Raw genomic sequence first — 9,355 nt, 5'->3', positions numbered from 1 at the left:
AATTGGGTTTTAAATGATTGATTTTTAATAAGAATTTGTTTTTTTTTTTTGCATAAGATGCTAAATTGAAAATAAGAAGAAGAAGTTAGAAATGATATTGGGATGAGTGTAAACATTTAAATATGTCCTCACTTAATAATAAAAAGTTAAGTTAATAAAAATAATAAAATTCAAATTGTTATATTTTGATTTTGTTATTAACTTGTGAATATGCTTTGTTACAATACCATGGGCCAATACCATGAATTATCAATACTACAAGTCCAAAAACGATAACTTATTGTTGGCTTAGGGGGTCCCGACCCAGGTTCAAAGTTAGTTGCGCCAAACAAATCCCTACACTACTGGCCCTTTCGACATCAATCCGTGGTGCGCAGACTAATGTCTCACCCGTAGCAGTATGGGGGGGTGCTGGAACCAAGTTTTTGCACCCAGAGATTAGTGTGATGTCCTTCTACGACCTAGATCTACCTTCGCGCAAATCTTTAAGCCCTTATGGCTTATCATCGTAACTTCCTTTAATCGGCCTCTAGACCTCTGTGAAGGTCTACAACTGTCTTTTGCGGACCCTGAACAGGCAAGTTAGTTACTTACGCACACTATAGTTTACTCTTAGATCATTATTTACTCAAATCTAGCTAAGTGTTCAATAACTTTAATAGAAAGTGTTATGATCTTTGCGTAATCACTTAACATTAATTGCATTCAGATATTAAGACGGGTCAAGTAAAATCACACATCAATACATCATTATTTCATAAAGACATCATTCATCACAACATATATCGCAATCATACATAACAGAAGTAAAGAGCTAAAACACAGGAATTTCTGCGATAATCTTCTTTATTGATCTTCAATATAGGTTTATAGACTCAATCCTTCCCTACACACTTAGCTATAGGGGCCTGCACACTCAGCTGCAGACATTATTCTAGGCCTCTGCGCACTCAGCTGTGGAGCATTTCCCCCTCTAAGACTACTTCTCTGCGCTAGACTCCTTCTCCGGTACCTATAAACAAACTTCAATTACTTGCCTTAGACTCTCTAAGACACACCTATTTATATAATCCCATGGTTCGCAGACCATGGCTAGATCTTCAAAAAGCTGACTCAAGCTTAGATAAAGGAGGGTAAAACCCTTTTTTTTACTCTTAACTAGCTATGTGCTCTGCAATGACAATTTGCGGAGACTTTACGTCTTTTTACATCAAAACTTGGGCTTTTGCCCCAAAACTGACCCAGGGGAACCCATCCCAATACTTATTTCACAACCAAAATATTTTATAACAATATAACAAGATTATTAATTGTGGACATCCACCCCCACATTAGGGTAGATATTATTAACTTCTAAAAAATAGCCTTTGTTACAATACCATGGGTCAATACCATGGATTACCAATACCACATGCCAAAAAAACATAAATTATTTCACAATCAAAATATTTTATAACATTATGACAATATTGTTAACCATGGATATTCACCCTCACTTTACCATGGATATTAACTTGTAAATCGTCTTTGTTACAATACCATGGGCCAATACCATGGCTTATCAATACCACATACCAAAAAACCATAACTTATTTCATAGTAAAAACATTTTATTTTAATTTAGTTTTACAACATTTTTTTAATTGAATCTAAAAGGGAAAATGTTACAATTTGAGATATATCTAAACTCTCTAACCTCATGACTACTAAAAATATTCCCATAGAAATTAAATTAAGGTTTTAATAAAATTAAGCTAAGATGGATCTATGCCCGTTCTTTATATATATATATATATATATATATATATATATATATATATATATATATATATATATATATATATATATATATCCATCTTAGCTAAGGATCCAAGGGATGAGAGCAAGCACAATGACTAATTATAATAGATTAAATATAGTGCATGAATTTTTAAAGTTTTTCATTATTTTATTTTCTTTGACATGATTGATCCAAAATATAGGTTTAATACTTTACAACCAATTAATTTTTTTAAATTTAGATAATTTCTTAAACACAATAGAATATGATGAAATTTAAGAGAGAGCTGGGGAGGGGGTAGAGAGAGGGAGGGATATAGTGAAAAAGTTGGAGGGAAAAGAAAGAGAGAAAGAGAAAGTGATGGGGGGAAGAGAGAGTTATGTGGGAGAGAGGGAGCGAGAGGAAGGAAGAGAGAGAGAGAGAGAGAGAGAGAGAGAGAGAGAGAGAGAGAGTTGGAGTGGGAGAGAGAGGGAGGAAAGAACAAAGACATAGAGAGATAGAGGTTGAGAGAGGTGGAGAAAGAGAGGAATGAGAAGGGAGAGATGGAGAGAGAGTGAGGGAGACATGAGAGGAGGGAAGATAAAGAAGACGAGAGGATAGAGATAAGGATAGAAGGGGAAGGGAGGGAGATGGAGACATAGAGATGGAGAAGGACAAGGGGGGGGGGAGATAGTGATAGAGTTGGACCCATGAGAGAGAGAGAGAGAGAGGGAGAGTAATTTGGGGGGGGGGAGATAGAGGGAGGTGGGAGATATGGGATAGAGAGGAAAGAAGATAGAGATGAGGAGAGAGAGATGGAATTGGAGGGGGGAAGGGGAGGGAGGGAACAAGAAAAACATAGAGGGAGAAAGGTGGAGAGAGAGAGGGGGTGACAAGGGAGTCATGTAGAGGGAGTGAAGGAGAGAGGAGAGTGGGAGGGAATAGAGAGAAGGATATAGATAGAGAGGGAGAGAAGGGGAAGAGAGAGATAGATAGAGAAGAGGAAGAGAGGGAGAGAGTGTGTGTGTGTGTATGTTTGGGGCGTGAGATAGAGAGAGGGAATAAAAAAGAGACACAAATACAAATATATATATTATATAGTATTATCTAAAAAACCTAGATCCATATTAACCCTATAATTATCAAGTGCCAAGAGGGATCCAATCTATTGAGGTGCAAACGTTTCCTCAAGTTTTTCACTAGAAAAAAAGTTTGCACCTCGAGAGATTGGATCCCTCCCGCGCTTGATAGATCTAGGGTTAACATGGATCTAGGTCGGTTAATATGAAATTAAAGTAGTTTTTATTTGATATTATAGTCTTAAAAAATAAAATTTCTCTTCAAATTAATTTCAAATTGGAATTGGATCCAATTAGATTCAATGAATAGATTTTTTAAAAATACATAAAAGATTTTTTTTTATTAAAAAATCCAATTTTTTAAAATTACAAAAGTTATTAGAGTGATAACTATTTCAATCCAAAGCATTGCAATGAGTGCTAAGTGAACTACCATATAGTCGTTACCATGTCATGGATGAAGAAGTGTTTAAACGGACGGTATAATCTTATCAACTCACCTATACTGTTGAACAACCTTTTAACAACCTCAATCCTATCACTTGTAAGTTTAGATTACTTGACACAATTAAGATGATTAACATAAAAAATTGATTCATATTATTGTAGTACTTGTTAGGTAGTTGTATTTTTGTTCTTAGACTAAATTAGTCATTCATGTTAGTCATTTTTAGTTGTATTACTTATTAGCCAGTCGCATATTTTAACCTGCAAATAAATTAGTGATTTATGTTAGTCGTTTTTAGTTTGGTCACTTAAGGTTGCTCATTTTTGGTAGTATTTCACTTGGAAAAGTTGTGGTGACTAATGTTTTTAGTCACCTAGTCACTAATTTCTCATTTTCTACTAGTGAGACTACATTGAGACTTTGCTCTAGTTTTTAGGTACACCTCCATTAGATCCATCATTTCTCTTGCTATTTCATTGGGATGGAAATTTGCTAGATGGATGTGAAGGATTCTTTCCTCAATGGTGTGATTGAGGAAGAGGTGTACATAGAGAAACCTCACGGCTTCAAGGTATATGGAAAAGAATATCATGTTTGTTGAAGAAGGCCTTGTAAGGACTTAAGAAAGCTCCAAGAGCTTAGTAAGCTCATATTGAGAACTATCTGATGAGATTGAGATTTACGAAGATAGATGTTGATCCAAACCTTTACTTTAAGGTTGTGAAGAATGCACCCGTGATATTATTGTTATATGTTCATGACTTGTTTCTGATTGGTGCTAAGCCTCTTATCATTCAGTGAAAGAAGAAGTTCTCTTCTGAGTTCAATATGAAGGATATTAGGTTGATGCACTATTACTTGGGACTAGAAGTACGGTAAAAACTTGACAAAAAGTATTCCTTGTTTAAGGAAAGTGTGTGTTAGATATCCTTCATATATTTGGTATGATGGATTGCAAATCAATGACGACTATCATGATGACTAAATTGAATAAGTTAAGAGGCTTTGACTCTATATTGGTAGATCCATCTATGTACCAGTGGCTGATTGGTTCGTTGACATATTTGGTTAACACCGGGCTAGACATATGCTTTTCGATGAACACATTGATCTAGCTCCAGGTTGAACTGAGACATGAGCATTGGATTGCAACAAAGCACATTTTGCGATATTTGTATGGTACATTGAATTATGGCTTGATATATGTTGCAAACAAAGAGGTATAACTCTAGGATATACAAATGTTGATTGGGTACGAAGTGTTGAGGATAGGAATAGTGCCTCAGGAGTATGCTTCAGTTTTGGATCTCCTACAATATCGTGTGTGAGCAGGATGTAGATGTTGATTGCACTCATCACCACTAAAGTAAAATACATCATAGCTAATGAGGCTTGTACTGAAGTAGTATGGCTTTAGATGTTGTTCGCAAGATTGTTTGACTAAGAGTTGGAACCGATGGTGACACAAAGTGATAATCAAAGATGTGTAAAGCTTTTAGATAATCCTATGTTCCATATAGGTTGAAGCATATTGAGATTAAGTACCAGTACATTCATGACATGGTGCAAAGGAGAGAAATAAGGCTCGAGTACATCTCCACCAATGAGAAGACAATTGATGTCGTGAGGAAGCTATTGCCAAGAGACAAGCTCATGTACTTCAAAGACAAGTTGGGGCTCATGGAGATTACCCCTCTCATTGAGAGGGAGTGTTTATATGTCTACAACAAAAATGGACATTCTCTTGAAAGGGAGAAAGGGTCCAAGAGACCCAGAGGGCTCAATATGCAGAGTTGAGTGAGTGTCTCTTAGAGGAGGACCCTCATCACACACCAGGAATGGTGGACTGGGGTCCTAGACCCTGATCACACACTAAGAATTATGGAGTGAGGTCCCGGACCCTTATCACACAACGCACACGGTGGAGTGAGTTCCTTTAGCATCTAGACCCCGATCACACACCAGGGAGGGTGGAGTGCGGTATTGGACCTTGATCACACATTGAGTATGGTGGAGTGAGGTATTTTTTAGCATCTAGACTTGATCACCAACTAGGAAGGGGTTGAGTGATGTCTTGGCCTAGATTTCTCACTAAGAAGGGTGAGTGAGTGTTTGCTAGTTCAGGATCTCAACATTTTGGCCTAGGTAGAGGCCATGAGGACTAATCACTCTAGAGGGGTGAGTCATAATATGGTGATGACATGGCCATGGGTTTAGTACCACCTCGAATATGTCCACTAGGAGATGTTGATGATAGGTGATGATGATGATAATGATAGATAACCTTTTCTTTAGATACATTTGTTCAATTTGATAACACCTATGATAGTGATTATGAATACCTCCCTAGCTAAGAGGGAGTGTCAAATTTGTAAATATGGTTGGTATTCATAACGTACATTTGGTTACTTGGATTCATTTATCATTGTAAAGCATATTTATAATTCTTAAGTCAAAGGAATTTATTTTGAATCAAAGTCCCATTGAAACTTTTTAAAGATGAAAATTTGAATTTTTGAAACGTAATTTTTGGCTCCAAAAGTGACAAGTCAGCTTCCCACCAAGTCAAGTCAGCCCTCGCTCCAAAAGGCACCCATTTGACCTATACATATCACTATATAAAGGAATCACCTCCTACTCCACTCGGTCATTCAATGTCTCACACACAAGACAAGTTCTGAGAAGCAAGTGAAGGACAAGAAGGACAAAGAAGGATGAAGGAGGAGGCCCACTAGAGAACTTTTGAGGACTAAAATGGGCCTCCTAAGAAAAATGTACAACCAAAATAAAATTTATAAGAACCAATAGGATTCAATATGATGATGTCAACCATGGGGGATGATTCACCATTTTTGGGGTAAAAATGTAAAAATATTAAAAAATAATAAAATAATAAAGCTACTTTTTCAACTTGTATTTTCAACTTATATCCCTAATGTTTTACTTAAATTTCAAGTGGGAGTACTTGTTAGATGGAAAATTTGATTCCTCATTCAAGGAGTAGCCACGTTGCATACTTTCGATGGACCCTGCTACACGAAAAATGAGAAATACATGAAAAAACGTGATTGAAATCACATTTTTCATGTATTTCTCATTTTTCATGTAGAAGGGTCCATCGAAAGTATGCAAAATGGCTACTCCTTGGATGAGGAATCAAATTATGCATCCAACGAGTGTTCCTGCCTGAAAACTGATTAAACCCATAGGTAGATAAGTTGAAAATACGAGTTGAAAAAGTAGTTTTTCCTTTTTCCGTCAAAAATTTGATGATGTAATCTAATCTTATTTTATTATTTCCACTATTATTTTATAATTTCCTTAGGAGGCCCATTTTAGACCTCAAAATTCCCGTAATGCAAAATCTCTTCTTTCTCTCTATCTTACAACTCGTACGTGTGGATTGATCTCTCTCTCTCTTTGTGGTTTGCATTTTTATGGGGCAACTAATGCAGGAGGCAAAATTTTTGGGTAACTAGGGAAACTATTGCAGGGCTGAAATTTTTGGGATAACTAGATATTGTAGGAGGGTTGAAATTCTAAGTCAGATAGGTAGAGAAAATAACAGGATCATATTGGATGACTTGAATTGGAGGAGAAGACCAGGTTTGACCATAGGTATAGGTGTGTCTCTCATTGAACAAGAATAATTTATCTATTGAAAAAGGTTGTTGGGTTTTTCCCCTTTGATGGTTTTCCTAGGGTAAATCTTGTCTTCTTTTGTGTATTGTTATCTCTATTGTTCTACTATTCTTTATGGTTGAATTTCTAAAGTATAATTTCTTAATGGTACATTAGAATAAGTTAAAATAAGGTCTTCATCAAAAGTAATTATCAAAATTTCAGAAATATTGTGCTCACCGAAATGGCACTAAGAAAATCAATGCCTCCTTTCTCGTTACCACTTACCACTATGGCATCCCGCCCTCGCCCCCTCAGAAACCACTATGGTTTTTGGGAACCTGGAACTAGAACCATGCATTATATCTTTGAGTTCTGGAACCTTGCAAAACTTTAACAATCTCGAGGATCTGATACTTAGGATAGCACAACACTTAATGGGAAAATATCTGTCAATCAACTCCATTAATTAACGTATTAGCTAGAGGTGTTGGATCGATCGAATCCAGGTTTTTTTATGAGAACAATGATAAAGGCAGAGATTTTAGGTGTCACATTAGTTGGTCTGAATAATAAATAACAACTCAAACTGAACATGGATTAAACTAGAAACCCCAAAATAACTACTGTTGAAAATCTTTGAATTCACTCCACCTCATTACTTATGATCCTTGAGGAAATACCTGCAACCACTCAATCCTTCTTATGGGTAGATTAGAGGGAATCCTTGCTGTGTTGGGATTATAATACACATAGACTATAATTATGAGAGAATTCAATCGACAAAGTTTTATAACCACAAATATCAAAACACAATGAATACATATCAAAACACAATGAATACATAGGAATAAACTTAACTTGTGAGATTTCAATTACTCATAATAACATAATTACGAAGAATTTTACAACCTCACTCTTCATTTTGTAGGGGCCCTCGTGCTCTTCCTCGAGCTACACCTTTAGCTAATCTCCTTGTAAAATACTTCTATTACAAAATAGAGGTTATTAACTCACAAAACTCTCAATCCAATGACATATATCCTTCTTCTAGAAACTAGATGTCACTTTATCCTAACAACTAGCTACATCTTTTCACCTTCTAGAAACTAAATGCCACTCTAACAACTAGGTACAAATGTCCCTCTAAGGGCACTTCAACATAACTTCCTAACCATACAAATAACCATACAAATTAAAATATTACAATTTGAAAAAACCTGAAAAAAGCCTCAAAAGAAAATGCTCCCTCATCATTATAATATTAATAATATCTATCTTACATATTTATGTGATACTTTTTAAATATTAAAATGATTATTTCATGGAATAATTATCTCATCTGTAATATCTCATGTTATCTTATGTAATGGTACCATGTCTAAATCTTGTGGTATTTAATATAATGAGTACTTTTAATGTAATATTTTGATAGTTAAGATAAAATATAAGATTTATTCAACTTCAATAAAGTGAATATCCTAATTATAATATTTTAAATTACCTTAAGTTATTAAGGTAAAGTGGAAGCCTAGAACAACTTTGGTGGAATTAAATACTTTTCCTATAATATATATTTAAAATTGGAGAATGTTATATTACCACTTAATAATAATATAAAGCTTTATGAGAGAATTATAACTCTTTAATAAATTTAGAGGAATATTATAAACTTAATGTGATATTATTAGACTGGGAAAGCTCTTAAAGTGAAAATAGCAAACATCTTGAAATTCTTTACCTTCATATTTTTCATTCACATATCCATTCATTCACATATCCATCTTAACTTTAATTGATTTTGGAGACACTTTGAATCATTAATACTATGCATAAATACAATTTAAGCATTGCTCATAGGAAAAATCTTAGAACCAGATGTCCTTGATAACTTGCATGACTTACCACAGAACAATAATATAACGCACTTTAAACTTTCTTACCTTGCTTTTTCATCATTGCATTTTTCTTGAATTTGATTTCATTTATTTTCCAAAAGAATAAGAAACATTTTGAATTTATTTACTTTTATGTTTTCTTTTTCATTTCGATCCATCATAATTTTTCTTTTTTTTTCTAAAAACATTTTATCTCTTATACTTCATTATCTAAGCTTTTATACTAAAGTTATTTCTACAAATTTCACCATATTACTAAAGTTAAAATTGCTCTACAATATTAATAGAAACATTTCAAACTTCTTTACATTAATTTCCATTTATACATGCATTTTCATCTTGATTAATTTTTTCTAAGAGGCACATCATATTAAAAATATTAAAATTCATAAAAACAATTATCACATAATAATTACACTCATAAGCGTCCTCTCTATTAGAATTGGACACTTTAATCACTTTCTTAATTACAGATTCCAATCATATGATTGAAAATGAAAGATATTTGTGTATTCTCATCATCGCCACTACATCAATGTATGGAATGGCC

Source organism: Pinus tabuliformis, chromosome 3_1 (assembly GCF_031772625.1).
Source record: "Pinus tabuliformis cultivar Carrire ecotype Pingquan chromosome 3_1, CPIR1, whole genome shotgun sequence".
In the NCBI taxonomy this organism is placed as follows: domain Eukaryota; kingdom Viridiplantae; phylum Streptophyta; class Pinopsida; order Pinales; family Pinaceae; genus Pinus; species Pinus tabuliformis.
This window is presented reverse-complemented; position numbering follows the sequence as displayed.